The sequence below is a fragment of the Aedes albopictus genome, chromosome 1, assembly GCF_035046485.1.
Source record: "Aedes albopictus strain Foshan chromosome 1, AalbF5, whole genome shotgun sequence".
NCBI lineage: Eukaryota > Metazoa > Arthropoda > Insecta > Diptera > Culicidae > Aedes > Aedes albopictus.
The window spans coordinates 103905589-103926335 of record NC_085136.1 but is presented as its reverse complement, the minus strand read 5'-3'; positions in this window follow the sequence as shown (position 1 = coordinate 103926335).

The following is a 20747-nucleotide window of genomic DNA, read 5'->3' as shown; positions in this document are numbered from 1 at the left end:
CCATGTCCGGCTCAAACCGATTTAAACTAAATATTAGCATCTTTCGTTCGAATGATGAACCGGATAAATAATCATGTGGTGTCAGCGAAATTTTTCACTCTTCCGCGCGCTTGATTGGAACCTCGCCCGCGCGACCTGATCCATAAATTTTGCCAATACTATACCAACCACCATTCAGATTCAGATCCAGTCAACGCTGGCGCAGCGAGCGGTACAGCGTGGCGGTGGCCGAATTGGTTTGACTTTTTCGAGAGAGTTTAGGCTAAAGAAACGATGCCGCGATTCCGCGATGCGATCCATTGAATGCCGCCGCTCTCTTGCGGGTTATTTGTTTTCGTTTGTTGGTTTTATTTCCATCATCATCATCAACCAACGTCGTCCCCAAGTTCCAGCTCCAGACCGCTGTCGTCGGTATGGTTTCTCCAACAATAGGGTTCTAAAACTGAGGATGAAAACGTTGTTCGAACATCTTCGAAAACCATGGGACCGACACAAGTTTTCACAACCCAAAAAAAGTCGGAATATCCCACAAAAAGTGGGCATATCCACTGAAAAGACGGCAAAGCTTTTGCGGGTTTGACCGGATTTTTTTTCTTTTTTTTTGGACTTTTTTTGGAATATTTCGTTGAGAAAACTAGTCACTTCGAAAACTTGAGTATTTTTTCCGAGAAGTCACATAAACGTTAACATGCCATTTAAAAACAATTTTTTCGATTAACATTAAAAACAGCATGGCTGAAACAGACGACACGAACAGAATGGACAGGACAGACAAACAGCAGACTAAAAAGACATAAGGGACAGAAAAACAAACAAATATATATAGAACAGGCAGCATAAATAGGCTAGACCATAAAAGAAACAGAAAAGAACGATTAGACGGAATAGACAACATTGATAGAACAGACAAAAGGAACAGAAGAGACAGTACACACAAAACAAATAAGACAGAGTAGACTTGAACAGATACCTATTCACAAGGAACAGACTGAATATTGAGCTTCTCGAGAATATATAACATTTCAACGAGTTTCGCTTCGCTTTTGGTTGCACGCCAGGGTATGATGCATGTTGGGCACTTTGCGAAGATTAACTCGAACCCATACACCATGGCGCACCGCTTGCTTATGCAACTAGTTTTTCACTAGCTCAATCACTATCAATAATAGAGGTAATAAACTATAGAGGAAGAATGTCGCTGGCGTCGCTGCCGAAACATCTCTTGCTGGCGGAGATAGACCGGGCTATAAGTGTCAAAACGAAAAAGTATGCAGTTTGACAGATAGGTACCCGACATGTTTGCGAACGAGAACAAAGGGAACAGCAGCGACATTCGTCCTCTATAGTTTATTAACTCTATTCTATCAATCGACGGAATAGAGAGAAAAGGCGGAATGAACAAAACCAAACTTAACAAAAAAAAAATAATAGACGGACAGATTAGACAGAACACGCCCGCCCAGTGTCCTATTTATAGACTTTTGAAGTGAATATCTTGACTCTTGAGATTTACACAATATCTCAGCGTACTGTCTTCGGAGAAGTTGTTCAGAGGATCCATACATCGTACATGGTGAACAATTAACTTCAGAATTGACTCACTAGATGGCGCAAACGTTCTCCAATTCTGAATGTGAAGTTCAAGACAGACTTGTTAGAATCCCAAAATGGCCGCCACAATGGCCGACTTTGGCACCTGCTCACGATTTTAAGCGCATACATCTCTTCGTAAACAAAACCAGCGCACCTGATGTTCTTATTTTAAGTTTATTACAAGTGAGGAAGAACAAAATAAAAAATGCACTTTTGTTTGAAGCTTGCTTCTTGAGATTTGTGCGCATGAAGCTCTGATGCACTATTGAGGCGGGATTTCAAGATGTTTGTCCCTAAATGTGTTTTTTTGCTGATGTCTTATCCATGATTTGGAATTTGAAGTTAGCGCTTTCAGTGGAGTTCTCCCTACGTATGTGTGTATCTTCTATTCAAGTTATCATTAGTTGAACATTTTCGCACAAGAAGGCGCTGTACCGTATGCGTGATAATGTTTTCACCATCGTTAAATAACGTTCCAGTTTTACTTGTGAATACAATATATTGATTTTATTTGCAGGCTGTGAATAAAAAAGTGTTGATTTTCTTAGTTTAATACCCCGGACAGACATGTGATACGAGTGTGATTCCTGTACAACGGTACGCAGTATCAAGAAAATTCTAACAAGACTTGAACTGAGAGAATTTTCAGTATGGCACTCATTTCAAGCGCAATTGTACAGTGATTCTTGTATCACATGTGTGTCATAAGTATAATACTTCCATAATGACTAAATGGCAACCCAGCTCGTGATTTGTCCACGCGCAAATGTCAAAAAGTGACCGTGGTAGTGTCACAGTCAAGATTAACCATTTTTGAGTTTATTTTTTTATTTTGACATCGCCTAATGGTGTAGACATTAACACACAAACAACCAAGGGATTCCCAAGGGGCTAGTCGCTTGGAACATTGTGCCAAGAGGTGCCAAGCGCACCGTCTTATATGCTGTGTGGCACACCGAGGCACTCTGAGGCACAATTTTGACACTTGAGTTTGGGTGAAAAAACTAGGCAACCATGTGCATTTGACCTGCAAAATGAAAACAAACAGTTGGTTGTCTTGGTAGTTGCCAAGCAAAATCTGAATCATCAAGCAGTGGCACTTCGGGGCACACTGAGGCACAATACAATACCCGGTGGCACACTGAAAAAAATTGGCGCAAGTAAAGATGTGCTCAGCGACTCCCCCTTGGGGATTCCCAACTAAATGATTACCTGTCACTACTGAAAAAAATACTCTGATTACTCATTGATTACTGTGATTACTATGATTACTTATTGATTACCATGATTACTATTGATTACTCAAGATTACTGCAGATTACTCAGCTTACTTCTGATTACCATGATTACTTGTGATTACCTTGATTACTTGTTATTACTTATTGATTACCAAGATTACTATTGATTACTCAAGATTACTACTGATTACTCAGATTAACTATGATTATCATATGATTACCCATGATTACTTTGTTTGGTTGTACCGTTGATTGCTTAGTTGATTACATTTGATTATCATTGATTACATCTGATTACAATTGATTACATCTGATTATTAATGATTACTTCTGATTACCATGATTACTTGTGATTACCTTGATTACTTATGATTACTTATTGATTACCGTGATTACTTGTGATTACCTTGATTACTTATGATTACTTATTGATTTCCAAGATTACTGTTGATTACTTAAGATTACTACTGATTACTCAGATTACCTATGATTACCATATGATTACAACTAATTACTCAAGATCACTTTGTTTGGTTATACCGATGATTACCTAGTTGATTACATTTGATTACAATTGATTACATCTGATTACCATTGATTATTTCGGATTACTAATGATTACTTCAGATTATTACTTTGTGATTACCTGATTACTCAGTGAAATCGAAAGTAATCATTGATTACTTGTCACTAACAAACTTGTTGGAAACCCCTTGTAAACAACATTTAATATAACTATTGATTTTGGAATTTGGTACGGGATCGATAGTTCGTCGGAGATCGAAAAAACGGATGTTGCGTTCGGGCAAATTCAAGACTTTCTTATATGACGCTACTCGTAGCTCCGGGATGCCATTAGTATTTATGTGAGTTTTTTTTGCTTTCAGAAATTCCTCCCAAGATTCTTTTAGGGATTTCTCTTGCGATTTTTTCTTTTTTCTGTTTGGATGAGGCACTACGACCAGTGTTTAGATCTTTTATGGCTTACCCGTATCCTTAGTATTTAGTGCATGTCGTATGCGTATGCTAGTCCATTGTCATTGAGAGGGAATAAAGCATCGATTTCTGAACAGAACTTGTTCTATCCAGTTTTTTACGATAACATGAGGGGTGATTCGAATATGACGTTTCTTGCCGACGAACGAATTTTAGTTCAATGCTATCCTAGTAGACTGTTAGTGTAAGAGTTTGTTGATTGAAGTGTGAACATTTTTCACTTGATTTGTTTCACACTACCTGTGATCCTCAGGCTAGTCTTTACGGTATTTTAAAATGCTATTACATATTTATTCTGATTGAGAAATTAATCTTGTTTTTATTTTTATGTCAACTACAAAAGGATTTTGCGCACATTAATTGAAAATATGGAAATATACTCTCCTGATAGACGAATAAATCTTGTCCATGCTATCGTACACTATCCATTTCCATTTCCATTTAGCGGTGTCTGATGAAAAGCGTCTGAACTAATATTTTTAATTTAATGATCTCAAATAAAAAAGAATGTTATCTAAGATGGAATAAAAAATTTGTGTATGGTTAAGCTTCAGTTTTGGCCAGTCCGGAGTTTTGGCCATAGTGCGGTATTGAGCCTGTTGCGATCTAAATCGGCGTAAATTTATTTTTTACTAGTAGATCCCAATACAATATGATGATTACAGTTGTGGAAACCACACATTTCGATTAAAAACTGGGAGAAAAAATATATTTCCTTAAAAAATCAGCTCCCATATATCTATTTTGACCAGGGTGCTACTAATTTGGCCACTCCCATAAGAAATACACGTGATTGGCCAAAATAGAAGCCAAACTTAAGAATATGGCCAAAACTGCGGCAGTGCTTCTATTTTGGCCAGTGCCACTTTTAATACAAACATCAAGTATTGGCTTGATTTCTGCATTTTCCTTCAAAATATAGATTGAAATCTTTCATTTGACACATTGGTTGTTTTCATAGGATTATTGGTTATTTTTATAAAAATGATTTCCCTTAGACTGGCCAAAACCAGTGCCCGAACCCTACTGATATATGTATATCCATGCATAGGAACTCCAGCCCCATCCATGTCGTCACATATGTCGTCCTTAGTTAAGTCCCAGGACCACAAAGAAAAACCCAGGGCTTTAGTTGCAATACTCTGACAAATTAGAGAATGTCTTCTGCAATAAGAATTCACGTGAGTCCTAGAATTAAAGACAATTACACCGTCTTCGACCTTGCGCCTCTACAGACTGAACATTACACTAACATTTGACAACGGACAACACATATATGTAACACCCAGTGGCCCAGTGGAGAATTTTTCGTCCGACGAAAAGTTTTCCCCGACTGGAGCGGGAATCGAACCCACACTCCGAGGCTTATGAGACACCTAAACGACTGACGCCGCTAACCGCTCGGCCACGAAGCCAATCGGGAAAAGCAGTTAAAAGCAGAGATTTCTGCAGAGACTCCTTCAGAGATTCTCCAGGATTCTCTCAGAGATCTCTACCGTGATTCTTTTAGGGATTATTTTTTGCGATTCCTTCTGGGATTACTTCAAGATCCCTTTAGGGATTTTGTCATTGATTTCTGTCAGGAACCCTTTCGATTTTTGTCTGGGATATCTATCTCCCGCGATTCTTTCAAGAGCTTCTCCCATTCGTACATTCCTTCCAGAATTCCTTCATTGAGTCCTCCTGGGATTCTCTTTAATAAAGACAAATCAATCAATCCTCCTGGGATTCCTTTAGAGATTTTTCCCAGGGTAACTTCCGGTATTCTTTCAGGTATCCCTCTCGAGATTCATTTAGGGATTCCTTCGTGTAGAGTAGTAACGAGCCGTGTTGTTCGGTTGTAAACAATAATCACAGTGACGTTTATTCCCTACATCCTGGTTCTCAGCCTACTACAATAATAATTATGATCTTAGCCTACTACATCTCTCCCTTTCTTCAAATAGTTGAACTAACCTATTAAATATGAGAAATCTTTTAAACAATATTTGATGATTTTCAATCGAAGCCCCGTTGAACTCATATAGTAATATCATGATATACATAGTATTATGATCATATAGTAATATTATGATATCCATCCTCCAGGGGATGCTTTCGTCAATCGTCAATGTTCATCAACGAAGCCTTCCTATGCGTTTTCCGAAATCCTGGCAATGTTCTGGTTATCTATATAGGAATATAAAATTGCGATTACTAAACTAATCAATATATTGATATAATTGACGTTTACTTAGCCATTTTACATACGTTTACCTCCTTCTTTTGACCACTTAGTTGAATACGCTTACCACAGTGGTTGAGTTTTTTTTGCTTTGGATTCTCCTATGTACCATGTCCACCACAGCTTCAGATTTCATCTTGAAATAATCTTCACTTTTTCAAAAATAATTGTCCATATCTAGAATAGACTTCAAAATACATTATTAACAGATTCTCATATATAAAAATTACTAGATATTACGCCAAACGAACTGAGCTGGACTCCTTCATTTTGGTCTGTAATACTGTCTGTAATTCAAGATGTAATAAAATGCATCTTGAACCGAGAATGGATTAGGATTCGTAATCCTCTTCATCCATTTTTTTTAACTCTAAATAGACTAGGATAACTTTATCCCCTATATTTGGATACAGAAACGGACTAGAACTCTCTTGGCTCCCTACGTTTCTTGTTAGGAATGGACTAGGATTTGCAATCCCCTACATTCCATTTTTTTTTCTACTCCAAATAGACTAGGATGACTTCATCCCCTATATTTGTGGAGCGGACCTGGTGTGATGGTTAGAACACTTGACTATCACGCCGAGGACCTGGGATCGAATCCCACTCCCAACAAACTCACAAAAAAATGTGGGTTCTTCCTTCGGAAAGGAAGTAAAGCGTGGGTCCCGAGATGAACTAGCCTAGGGCTAAAAATCTCGTTAATACAGATAAAAAAAAAAAAAAAATCCCCTATATTTGGATACAGAAACGGACTAGAACTTTCCAAAAGTTCCCTACGTTTCATTCTAGGAATGGACTAGGATCCGTGACCCCCTACATTCCATTATTTATTTTCTTTGAACTCCAAATAGACTAGGATAACTTTATCCCCTATATTTGGATACAGAAACGGACTAGAACTCTCTTAGCTCCCTACGTTTCTTGTTAGGAATGGACTAGGATTTGCAATCCCCTACATTCCATTTTTTTTTCTACTCCAAATAGACTAGGATGACTTCATCCCCTATATTTGGATACAGAAACGGACTAGAACTTTCCAAAAGTTCCCTACGTTTCTTGCAAGGAATGGACTAGGATTTGTTATCCTCTACATTCCATTGTTTCTTCACCGCCAAACTGACTAGGATCACGTTTTCCCTTGCATTTGTATATAAAACCACACTAGAAATGTTTAATAGTTTCATATAGTGTTTTGAAATTTGAATGTTGAACAAATCTGTGACAATTCGTAAATTTCTATTTTTCTTTTGTTAGCAGGTTTCTACTTCAATGATTTCTATGATATTTTATTTTACAGTTCTTCTGACGATCTTTAAACCCTAGTCTATGTACTAGACAGGACATCTATGTTCAATATATCTTTTGGCTGATTACTAGAATAATAATTAGGATAACATTGTTCACGTCATATTTAATACGCTATCAAAGACCTGTTTAGTGATTTACTGTTACTGTGTTTTGAACACTGGCGCCTTGTGCATCATCGAATTCATCCAAGGCTTTTTCAAGTTCCATAATGCTGCCGGACCAATCACTTTTTGCTTAATCACCTGATTTTCCACTTCACCTAACTATTACCAATAGTAAATAATGCATTGGAGTATTCTTACAGTTTCATGCCTCCTGTCATTGAATACATCTGTGAATCGTGCTGCAAGCACAACATTGTAATGTGAATCAGTAAACACAGCTTTATTAGATATTACTGTCTGAGCATTCATATTTTGTGTTGTGTGCACCGAGGTATTTCATGCTCAAAGAAATAAATATATTTCCATTGCGAAAACATTCTGGTCCGACCAGACATAGAACCCGTTACCCTCATCATGGTCTTGCTATATGACATCTGCTTAAGGACAAACGTCTTGAAATCCCGCTTCAACAGTGCATCAGAACGTCACACGCACAAATTTCAAGAAGCGAGTTTCAAACAACGGTGCATTTTATTATTCTGTTCTTGCTCACTTGTAATAAGCTTTAAACAAGAAGATCAGATGCACTAGTTTTGTTTACGTAGAGATTTGTGCCCTCGAAATCGTGAGTAGGTGCCAAAATCGGTCATTGGGGTGGCCATTTTGGGTGTCCTTAAGTATTATGACATTCATTCAAATTCCATTAGAGTTATGCATGTTTTTTTTAATAATGAAGCTAGTTTAAAAACAAACTAATGGAATGGCTTTATAACCTAAATCGCTGATTATTCTACAAAAAATATATTTATCTTCTCTATTCTGCCATAAAAACGATCATTGCTGAACCTCATTGATGTTCAGCTGATTCTATATGTCAGCTTTAGATTTCATAATATCGCATTGAATGTTGAAATCTGTCGAATTTAAAATAATCGAAAGGTGTTCTGTATTATTGCAATATTATTTCTTTACAATATGTCACAAAACTTTCTAGAATTATTCTGGAGATAATCGCTACACTACTTATTGAGCATTCAATTCGGCTGAAAGTCTCTTAAATAAAGACAAATCAATCAATCAATCAATCAGGATTAAATTCAAACATTTTGTTTCAAACCGTGCTTATTGTACATTCGCATTTTTGTTCACTCATTTGTTCACACTAAATCGTCATGTAACAAAATATTCGTAACTTAAATTTCCCGAATCAAATGATATATTTTTTTTACATCCAATTGGTCCAATCCAATTGATATTAATATCATTGCATAATTTTCTACTTACGTCAGAAACCATGGAATAGAAATGCTTCATCAATTGCGTTTGCTGTGATGAGAACTCATTGTTTTCTGACCCGGCTAAACTGAAGAATGGCCAAAACAGAATAAAATATTACGTTTAAACCAATTATTTAAGTATCACTTCCTGCACATAAATGTTGAAGTATTTAACACGACAGTTAGAAAATCTAAAAACACTAAATTTCCATTTTTAGTATTTCCGAAATATTTTGTTAATAGAACAAAACAACAGAGATACGCTAATTTATGCAGCAAATGCGCATTTTTCACTAAAACCAAGAAATGCTTATTATAAGCAATATTGCATGAAATAGACTGCATTATAAATGGCCAACAAGTTTTCATTGTTTGAACCAAATAAATTCTTCACCTTCAGCAAACTTGATGCAAACGTTCGATCTTTCAAACAAATCAACTGTGTACATCATCTCGTTGCTTAGCAACTACGTAACAAACAGTCAAGAAAAAATCATAAAATTTCAAACACTTCTAAATGGCTCCAGCACTTTGATTTTACGCTGCTTTTCACATTCTGTGTATAACATACCAGATTTCAGGAATCCTACATCTCTCGCAGGATGTGATCCTCAACTGAACCAGCACCATTTTCATTGTACAGCTCCTCAATCGAACCGGTGTAATACCACTGCCACAATTCAAGCATATTCCGCTCAAACCGAAGGTCCACATTATTTTTTTCAGTTCTATATATATGTTCATGTTTCACTAAGGGTGTAACCTCCTTATCTTCTTCCTTTCTATTTCTTTTAGCCAAAACGTTTTCATTTGAACTGTTCCGAGTCACAATACCTTCTTCCTTGTTCGAAATACTGTACATACCACTATTACCAAATGTCTGAATCTTTTATGCCTCTCCAGCACCACTGAACAAATTAACCGCAGAAAACTGAGCTTTATTCTCGTCGCCAATGTAGAGTAGTAACGAGCCGTGTTGTTCGGTTGTAAACAATAATCACAGTGACGTTTATTCCCTACATCCTGGTTCTCAGCCTACTACAATAATAATTATGATCTTAGCCTACTACACTTCGGAGTTTCATCCTTGATTCTTTTTGGGACTCCCTTAGAGATGTCTCTCGCGATTCCTTCATTGATACTTCTCGGACTTTCTATTTGGTATCAGTTACTAATTTATAAATTATCTTTCATATCATATAAAAGAATTGTAAAAGAACTACATACAATTTCCTTCAAATAATAAGATAGAATGATTGTCCCTCGAATTCTGTTTCCGTCTAGTCCACGTCCAATTCGGGTACAACCTGAATTCAACAAGTTGCTCAGAAGACTAAAAGCTTTCACATCGGAAACAATTTAGCTCGAGAATCATTCACTGCATGGCACTAGTCTTCTTATGAGCTTCTAGTTCAGTCTGGACGTCGTATATCTCGTGTTCTGGATCACTTAGAAGGATACTGTCTTCGACAAAGTTACGTAGAGGACTAAGAGCCATGCTAAGAGCTTTCGTGATGCTATGCAAAGCACAAAGACGCTTTCAGCCAAATTTTGCTGAGCTGAAAGGTTCAGCTTTTTTTTTGCTGAACTTTCGGCAAAATTTGCTGAGTTACAGCAAAAAGTTGATGGTGATCAGTAGATTTTAATGAACAAATCAGTAAACCTTGCTTCATTCAAACAAATATTTTGCTCAAACTTTCAAATCGGCAAAAAAAGCTTTCTAGAAGAAAAGAAGCTTCCACATTGAGAGCTTATTTCAAAATTCGCTCACTGCCTAGCACGGCTTAGGGACAAAACGTCGAAAGACGAAACGTCGAATGCCAAAACGTCGAATGCCAAAAGGTCGAATGCCAAAACGTCGAAAGGGACAAAACGTCGAAAGGACAAAACGTCGAAAACGTCGAAAACAAGTAATCCAAGCAAATAGTGAGTTCTTTATTCTTTTAAAGGATACTAATTCTTTCACTTGTGCCACTAGTTCAGAGGGGAGCTTTCCTGAGGCTCCCTGAAACAACACCTCAGGGTGGGCATGTTTCTTGATCAGTTCTTCGCGGGTAGGGAATATTCGCACTGTCGTATATAAAAACTCACATCACGTCACGATAAGTGTAACATTATTTGTACCCGGACTTTCCCTACCTTTTCTTCTCTTACTTCTTTGGAGCCCCTTCTACTGGCACCCAGTGTTGCAATTGAACTAAACGCGAGCCAAAAATAAACTGAGCTTGGATGTGTCATCAAATCTTATGTGCGTCCTGACCAAGGTGCTGCCCTAGGACTTTGTGACACATCTGCATACATGCGTTGTTGCGCGAAAATATGCACCACAATGAAGTGGGATATTTGGGCATCGGGCATTAAGATTCTGCTGCGAAATCCGGATTTTTTGGTAATCCACGGTGACTGAACCGGTTCCCCCTCTCAATAGAGGGTGAGTTTTTGAATCGAATCAGCCCAAGATGGCTAGAATTGGTGAAAAAATGGTAGAAACATGACCATTACAGTTTACCAGGTACCAGGGTACCATGTTGGCATGTTGGCATTCTGCGGGTGCAGTTCTTGCTCAAGTTGCGATCACTTTCGAGCTCACGTGCGTTCCAAATTTTTGAACTGCGAACAGTTACACGCTTTTCGACGATTTGTCCTTTCGACGTTTTGTCCCTTCGACGTTTTGTCCTTTCGACGTTTTGGCATTCGACGTTTTGGCATTCGACGTTTTGGAATTCGACGTTTTGTCACCCATTCCCTAGCACTTGTGTTCTTCACGGCTGTCAGTTTAATCTAAGTGTCAAGTATCTTCTCAGTAGTTTTTTTTATCGGAAATTTATTGTTTTTTAGTTAAAACTTTGGATATCTGTGCAGCAATTCATTAAGAAATTTCTATGAAATTCGGTTCTAAAATTACTCTGAAAGTTCTTTCAGGAATTTCTTTGGGAATGCCATTTTTTGTAAGCCTACTATGTGCATTGTTTTGGAAATTTTCTGGCAATTCTTTTGGAAACTGTCTCAGGTATTGTGTCGACAAATGAACTCGCAATTTATTTGGTAAAAGATTTCAAGATTTTTTAGGAATTTCGTTAGAAATTTCAAGAAAAAAAATCTGTGGCAAAAAAGTTTTCCAAAAACTTCAATTTATGTAGTACAGGGGATGGCCAAAATGTTTGGGATAGGCAACTTTTTTTCTCCCACACAAAAATTCAACATGCTGTAACTTTTCATAGAGTGCATCAAAAAATCTCAAATTTTGACTGTTTGTCAACCTATTATGTGTGCATCATCGGTACAAATTTGGGCTCGATTGATTAATTTTTCGCGAAGTTAGAACCGTTCGCGTAAAACACTATTTTTTTAGACAACTATTTTTTGAACTGTCATATCTCGGAAACCAGTGAACCGAATTGAATGATTTTTTTAACGTTTATCAACAATATATTGATACTTAATACGACATTATAAAATGTAATATTTACTCACGGCAAATTAAGTTATATCGGGTTGAAATTTTTACCCATATAGAGGAAAATAAGTAAAATTTACAATACCACACAAAAATTATTAAATTTTTTCTTCCTTCAATCTAAACAAGCTCTAATATATCTGATTGGAGATAATTTGAGAACAGAAGTGGAAAATCTTTGGATATCAATACTTAAATTTATTGACATTGATGTAAAAAAAAATTACATTTTTTCGAGAAAAGAAAACTGTCAATCCATGATAACTTTTTTCAACATTTAAAAAGTACCTAAGTTTTAATAGTTTTTGAAGCATTTACATATTGTTAGTGTACGTTCAAAATTTCATTCAATTCGATTCACTGGTTTCCGAGATATGACAGCTCAAAAATGAGTTGTCTAAAAAAAGGTGTTTTACCCGAACGGTTCTAACTTTGCGGACTATTAATCAATCGAGCCCAAATTTGTACCAATGATGCACATATAATAGGTTGACAAACATCCAAAATTTGAGATTTTTTGATGCGCTCTATGAAAATTTATAGCACTTTTTTGTGAGAGAAAAAAAAGTTGCCTATCCCAAACATTTTGGCCATCCCCTGTAAATGCTTCGACAATGGCTTTGTGAACTTCTTTTGAAAATTCTTCTACGGAAATTTCTTTGGGATTTTCGTCTGAAAGTTCTCTTTGTTTTTTTTACAGTTCGTTTGGAAAATCCTATGGTTATCACTTTTGGATCTTTTCAACATTTATCTGGAAACTTCTTTGCCAACTCTTACTGATCTCGATTGGGCATTTCCTTTTCAAATCGATTCGGCGAATTTCCTAAAAGTTACCATGTGAAAACATTTCGTATTTCCTTTTGACGAAATTTTTTCAGCAAATTCTTTAGAAATCCTGTCAGCAATTTTAGTGACGCATATTGTAAGCCATGGATTGTTGGTTCGATTCCCATTCCAGTCGGACGAAAAATTTCGTCAAACGGAAAATTCTTCGTTGGGCCACTGGATGTCTTACAGTCTTACATGTTATCCGTTGTCTAGTGTAAGTTATATTCAGTCTGTGATCTGTGGCTGAAGACGGTGTGCAAATTTATCAAGCAACTCCAACGGAATTTCCTTCATCAATTTCTATGGAAGTTTCACCTGCAATGCCTTTGGAAATTTACTTCTGACAATTAATTCTGTAGTTCTTTCGATAGCTCCTTGCAAAATTGAATTTTTTAAAAACTCTTCAGAATTCCTCTGGAAACTTCTTTGGAAATCCTTACAGAATTCCGTTTGTTATTACTTTGAAAATTCAATTAGATACTCTCTTACGAATTAAAAAAATACAATGGTATGGCCGGAGAAAATCTCAAAGCAATTAGGGTATATGTACCATTCCTTGGCCTAATTTGTAATCCGCTTTGACAATTTTGACCATAACTCATGAATTAATAGCACTAGAAATAATATGTTGATCCTATTACACACTCTAGGCAATTCTTGTTTCTCCAATTGAAAGTAAACTAACGTTAATATTCAAAAATTTACTTTAATAAGTTGAAAAGATTCGATGCGATGGTATGCAACGTTGGTCTATGGTACAAAAATTGGCCTATTAGTGGATACAACGTTGGCCTATTGCTTTCCATACACTAGAACCACTTATTATCTATTTTTTTCAATATTTCTGCTGAAGTATTATCTCTGTTTGTTCAGCAATCTTACTTGTAAATTACATTTTCGGAGCCAAATTTTCAAAAAACTGTAAATGAATTACTTAAACTAAAGTTCTTTCTTAATTTATTAACGGTAACAACGCAACCCTATTATTGTGTTATATTTTTACACTCACCGTACACAAAATCTTTCTTCCTGTTTGTTCTTTCTGGATCTTACGCAAGCTATGTTGTTGACGTCACTTTATCGGTGTTGTTGACGTCACTTTAGTGATGGGCCAAGATTTGGGTACATAGTGAAAAGAATGTCCTCAATATTCGGCTCACATTCAATTTGTAAAATATTTATTATTCGTTGAAAACAAATATACAAGTTCAAAATAGAGTCTTTGACCGTCGCATCAAATGTTCAGTTATTGAAAAGTCAGTTCGAAATGTTCCAGATTCATGCCATTTATGAGCATATGTATAGACTACCCTACTAAGCCGAAGAATCATGGCGTCTATAAAAGATAAACAAAGAGACATTTTCATTCAATTTTAATACTCCAAAATGCTAAAATTGAAACGAAATGTTACAGTTGTTTGCCGCATAGCTTTTCCGATATCCAGTTATGCGTGTTTGTTTGAGTTTTTGGTTTACGTTGAGATAGGCCGAACGAGGGGACTATGCCAACGAAGCATCCCGATACCCTACCTGAAGAATGTCCAAAAGTCAAAGTGTTTACTATTAAATAAGACATTGGTCATTTGAATTGGTGAAAAAATCATCATTCTATAAGAGTTTGAATTTATGGGTCATAATGACCCCAATGCATTATTCGCATTTTTTTTATGGCGCCATTTTGGTTCCACCTTAAGATTTTTTTTTTAAAGCTTCGTTTCTGCAAAGTATTAAAAGTCTAGAAGTTTCATTAAGTTAATTAACAAAAGAGATATTAATGCTTGAAATCGCGTTTTGGGTCATAATGACCCTAATGCATGACGAAGGTTACGATTCAAATCATGAGACCTTGGACGTTTACCGGGTAATAAACAAGATCGAAATCAAAAATATTAACCACAGTGACCCCACAATTTATGAATCGGTAAAAATGACCACAGTTTATGGATCACTCCATTTGATCAACATGGTGATTCATAAATAGTGTACAAAAATTAAGGTGATTCATCGGTGTGGGGTCACTGTACTATTCGAGAACAAATTACCATCGAACTGTCTAGTTTTAAGCGAAACAGCATTCTGAATAGTTCACAGCCTCATCACTGATCCAGATAGACTTAACGTCAATGTACTTAGGGCGGTATACGCTAATTCAAGTGCTTTAGGACCCTATTCATCGCTTCCTCCAAGATGATGGGGGCTGGGAGAGTCACCTTTTGCTTTCTGGTTATAATAACGATTCGGTGTGGCGCAGCGCTATTATGCTTAATGCTGCGCGCGCCTCTTCATTTTGATATTAAATGACGATTGGTGGTGGTGGTTAAATAGGTAGGTTTGTCGTCGTCTCGAGGGTTGTTGATGATGATGATCTCTTTTAGCCGTTGGATAGGTTGGGTTCAAGAAGCACATTAGAGAACACTATTGTATACCCATAACAAGTTAGGCCGGGCTGGGACGAAGGAAAGGTCTCAGCGCGAGGTTTACGAAATTGTTCGCTTTGGAAAGCGACGATGACGACGACGACGTCGAATGGGAGGTTGTTTTTGAAGACATGGGTCTTATTTGTTGGATTGGGGTTGTTAGTTTTTACCACCGGAAATGGTGTAATATTTGTTTACGACGTGTCTGTCGCGTAACATCCTGGGTAGATGGTTTGGGCTGTTTCGAAAAACCAGCATACCAACCAGTCAAACACGGATCGGATCATTTCGCAATTTCATCTCAGACTCAGAGCATAATTTTACCCTGAAAATCATCGTCAATTGACAGTGTTCAGAAATATTATTAACTATGGGTGATTGTTCTATACAGATCAGCACCGTTATTGACTATGTTGTGGGTTTGTTTCATCGGCTAATTTTACGGTAGAAAAAGTCAATATCAGGTGGGAAGAAATCCAAGAATTTACGAGTATTCCGAAGGAAAACTTCGAAGAGATGTTGACGTTGTTACTGTCCCTTAAGATCTTCCTATATTGGAATCAGTTCTTTAAGCAAACGACGGACTTGCTTCTGTTTTATATACAGAAGGTCGTGGGTTCAATCCCTGGCCCTTCCTTTCCACCTATTTTGTATCTTTATATTTACTTTCTCCCTTCTCTCTACATGTACAACTTATGTACATTCATATGTTCGTTCATAGCCACCGCTAGAACCAGAAGCGGGTTGAAAAAATCCGTTTCCCTTCCTTCCAACTTTCACTGCATAGTATCTGTCAGATAACGCCTACGAGTTATGCAATCATGCGAACTGTGCCGCAATAATAAAACACATAATACTCTCGCCTTACGTCTGGCATCCACGTACAAATGTGTGAGCCCTCTGCCAACCATACCCTACCAACACTCCGACATCCGCATGCATTTGTGCAGACGCAGAGGTAGGATTCCGTTTGATGTGGATACAAATAATTGCAATCATCACTTCCTTTCCCTTCCCCACATTGACCTGCAATCTGACGTGGCAGGCGCCATTTTCGCCTAAAATAGAGGAGCACCAACGCGCACACACTGAAGATGCCTGCTAGTCCCTGGCAGATATCTCATTGATTCCTTGTGTGAGTGTAGCTGGTCTGACGATACTGGAGTAACATCTACGGGCGGTCAATCAAGCTCAAGCTCAAGCTTGAGCTATTGAAATCAGTTATTTAAGGACAAACGTCTTAAAATCCCGCTTGAACAGTGCATCAGAACTTCATACGCACAAATCTCAAGAAGTAAGCTTCAAACAACAGTGCATTTTATTATTCTGTTCATGCTCACTTGTTATAAGCTTAAAATGAGAAGATCAGGTTCGCTGGGTTTATTTACGAAGAGATTTGTGCCCTCGAAATCGTGAGTAGGAGCCGAAGTCGGCCTCCACTCTATATAAAACATTAAAGTTGAATTAAAGTGGAAATAGTGGCGCCAATATTGTTGAATTACGATTATACCAGTAAAATCGTAAGCCAGCAATAGTGGCGCCACTTGTCACTTCAATTCAACTTTAATGGTTAATGTAGGGCAATGCATGCCAATATATGCGCTTCAAATATGCAATACGTACAGCTTCAACAGTATGGTTACGTGGTGTAGTACTGCCACTGGTTAACATCTGGTTAACATGCGCTCGAACCATCCGTTGATCCTCAACCCAGACGGTGTACAACACCTTGCCGATCTTCTTACACACCGTTCGAGGTGACTTGCGGCACTTGTTGTTGCTGTACACCTTCGCATAGACGAAGGGCGAAGCAAGTTCAGATTTGTACGTACTGAAGCGCCGTCCGAAGCAGGTGATTTTCCTTCGTCGACCTGTCGATTCGGTGTTGTGCGGTAGGTTAACAGGAAAACATCCAATGCTTCTCCAACGCTGACCTTCCCCTTCTCTTTAACGTGTCCACGAACCTTGCAGCTTGACCGTTCGACTGCGGATGAAAAGGTGCCGTGGTGACGAGATCGATGTTACTGTCGCTGCAGAACTGATGGAACTCATTGGTCGTAAGTCGCTGACGAGCGTTTCAGGCTTTCCCAGCCGGACAAAGATACTCCTCAAGATGTTGATCGTGGCTGTGAAAGTGATCCGTTGTGTTGGCACCACTTCCGGCCACTTCAAATGCGCGTCGACTGCAAGTAGTGTACTCCATCGATGCGACCGGCGTAATCCACATGAACTCGCTTCCATGGGCTAGGTGGTCGTGGCCACGAAACCGATGCTTCTTGTGGTGGAGTATGCAGTGCTTGCATACCTTCGCGTACTGGGCGATCTCCTCATCTATCGACGACCAACTACATAACTCCTCGCCAACGCCTTCATTCTTAGGATTCCGGGGTGTCGCCGGTGCAACTGCCGCAGACACCGTTGCCGATGCTTCTCGGGAATCACCAAGCGCTCCCCGAACATGATGCACTCCCAACGGTGCACCGCGAAACTTGCCTTCTATGGAACCGGCGGATCTCCGGATCCTCTATCTTCGCTTTTTATGGCCAGTCTTCTCGAAGGTAACAGTACACTTTGCGCAGCTGTTCGTCGGATTGCGTCTCATGTTCCACCGACTTGAAACTGGGCGGAGGACAGCTTACTGCTTCGTCCGCTACAAACCGAAAATCTTCCTCCAAAATCACGCTAGCAATCATGTAATCTTCGTCAGGCTTGACGTGTTTATTGATCAGACACCGGCATTCTCGAACTTCTCCGTTTGTACATATTCAATAGTGAAGTCGTACAACAGCAATGTCAGCGCCCAGCGCTGAAGACGGTTCACCATGTACACCGAAATACCTTTCCGTGAGCCGAAGATTCGAACTAAAGATGCGTGGGCGGTCTGCAAACGAAACTTCGGTGGTCGAGTGGGAACCGCAGCGTGCGCATGTTGGACACGAACTTCCCGTAGTAGTTGATAGCGCCTAGAAAAGATCGAACTCTGCTGACGTCCTTCGGCACAGGCAGCTTCTGGATCGCTTCGATTTTTGCCGGGTCTGGCCATATTCCGTGCTGATTACACAGATGCCCCATATACCGGATTTGGCTCTTCCTAAAACTACACTTTTCCGCTTGGATGGTGAAACCAAACTCCTGGATCCGCAGCAGCACCGCACGATGATTCCTGTTGTGCTCTTCTTCGTTGACGCCACTGTAGTAGATGTGATGTAAATAATTAAGAATGTAAAAATTCATTGATATATGTTGAGAGTGTATAAGGTCGACACACTGTGTTTGAAATATTCTGAGAGTGCATGAGAACTGTCAAGCATTGCCTCGAGCTTTTTCGAACTCGAGTTCTCCACCTTCCCAGTACGGAGAGTTAGCCTAACATTAGCCTAATATGAGACTAACTGGCCAGCATGTTAGGCTAACTTTTTGTCTCACTTTTGGCTAATGTTAGTCTAAAATTAGACAGATATGACACACTTTTGTTAGACATGTTGCAAATTCGAAATATGTTTGTTAGTCTAACATTAGACTAACGTTAGACATGTTTTACTATGGGCTGTTAGACAAATGTTAGGCATAGATTTTATGCTGCTTGTTTTCATTCCAGCTGTCATCCGAGCAAGAAGTGTGATTGTAGTAGTGAACTTTTGTCGACGTTCACTACTACAACCGTACTCTTGCCTCGAATGAAAGCTGGACGAAACATATTTAATAAAAAAAAACTCGTAGCCCGTTTTAATTTTAATTTTAATTTTAATTTTAATTTTAATTTTAATTTTAATTTTAATTTTAATTTTAATTTTAATTTCAATTTTAATTTTAATTTTAATTTTAATTTTAATTTTAATTTTAATTTTAATTTTAATTTTAATTTAAATTTAAATTTTAATTTTAATTTTAATTTTAATTTTAATTTTAATTTTAATTTTAATTTTAATTTTTATTTTAATTTTTATTTTAATTTTAGTTTTAATTTTAATTTTAATTTTAATTTTAATTTTAATTTTAATTTTAATTTTAATTTTAATTTTAATTTTAATTTTAATTTTAATTTTAATTTTAATTTCAATTTTAATTTTAATTTTAATTTTAATTTTAATTTTAATTTTAATTTTAATTTTAATTTTAATTTTAATTTCAATTTCAATTTCAATTTTAATTTTAATTTTAATTTTAATTTTAATTTTAATTTTAATTTTAATTTTAATTTTAATTTTAATTTTAATTTTAATTTTAATTTTAATTTTAATTTTAATTTTAATTTTAATTTTAATTTTAATTTTAATTTTAATTTTAATTTTAATTTTAGGTTTAATTTTAATTTTAATTTTAATTTTAATTTTAATTTTAATTTTAATTTTAATTTTAATTTTAATTTTAATTTTAATTTTAATTTTAATTTTAATTTTAATTTTAATTTTAATTTTAATTTTAATTTTAATTTTAATTTTAATTTTAATTTTAATTTTAATTTTAATTTTAATTTTAATTTTAATTTTAATTTTAATTTTAATTTTAATTTTAATTTTAATTTTAATTTTAATTTTAATTTTAATTTTAATTTTAATTTTAATTTTAATTTTAATTTTAATTTTAATTTTAATTTTAATTTTAATTTTAATTTTAATTTTAATTTTAATTTTAATTTTAATTTTAATTTTAATTTTAATTTTAATTTTAATTTTAATTTTAATTTTAATTTTAATTTTAATTTTAATTTTAATTTTAATTTTAATTTTAATTTTAATTTTAATTTTAATTTTAATTTTAATTTTAATTTTAATTTTAATTTTAATTTTAATTTTAATTTTAATTTTAATTTTAATTTTAATTTTAATTTTAATTTTAATTTTAATTTTAATTTTAATTTTAATTTTAATTTTAATTTTAATTTTAATTTTAATTTTAATTTTAATTTTAATTTTAATTTTAATTTTAATTTTAATTTTAATTTTAATTTTAATTTTAATTTTAATTTTAATTTTAATTTTAATTTTAATTTTAATTTTAATTTTAATTTTAATTTTAATTTTAATTTTAATTTTAATTTTAATTTTAATTTTAATTTTAATTTTAATTTTAATTTTAATTTTAATTTTAATTTTAATTTTAATTTTAATTTTAATTTTAATTTTAATTTTAATTTTAATTTTAATTTTAATTTTAATTTTAATTTTAATTTTAATTTTAATTTTAATTTTAATTTTAATTTTAATTTTAATTTTAATTTTAATTTTAATTTTAATTTTAATTTTAATTTTAATTTTAATTTTAATTTTAATTTTAATTTTAATTTTAATTTTAATTTTAA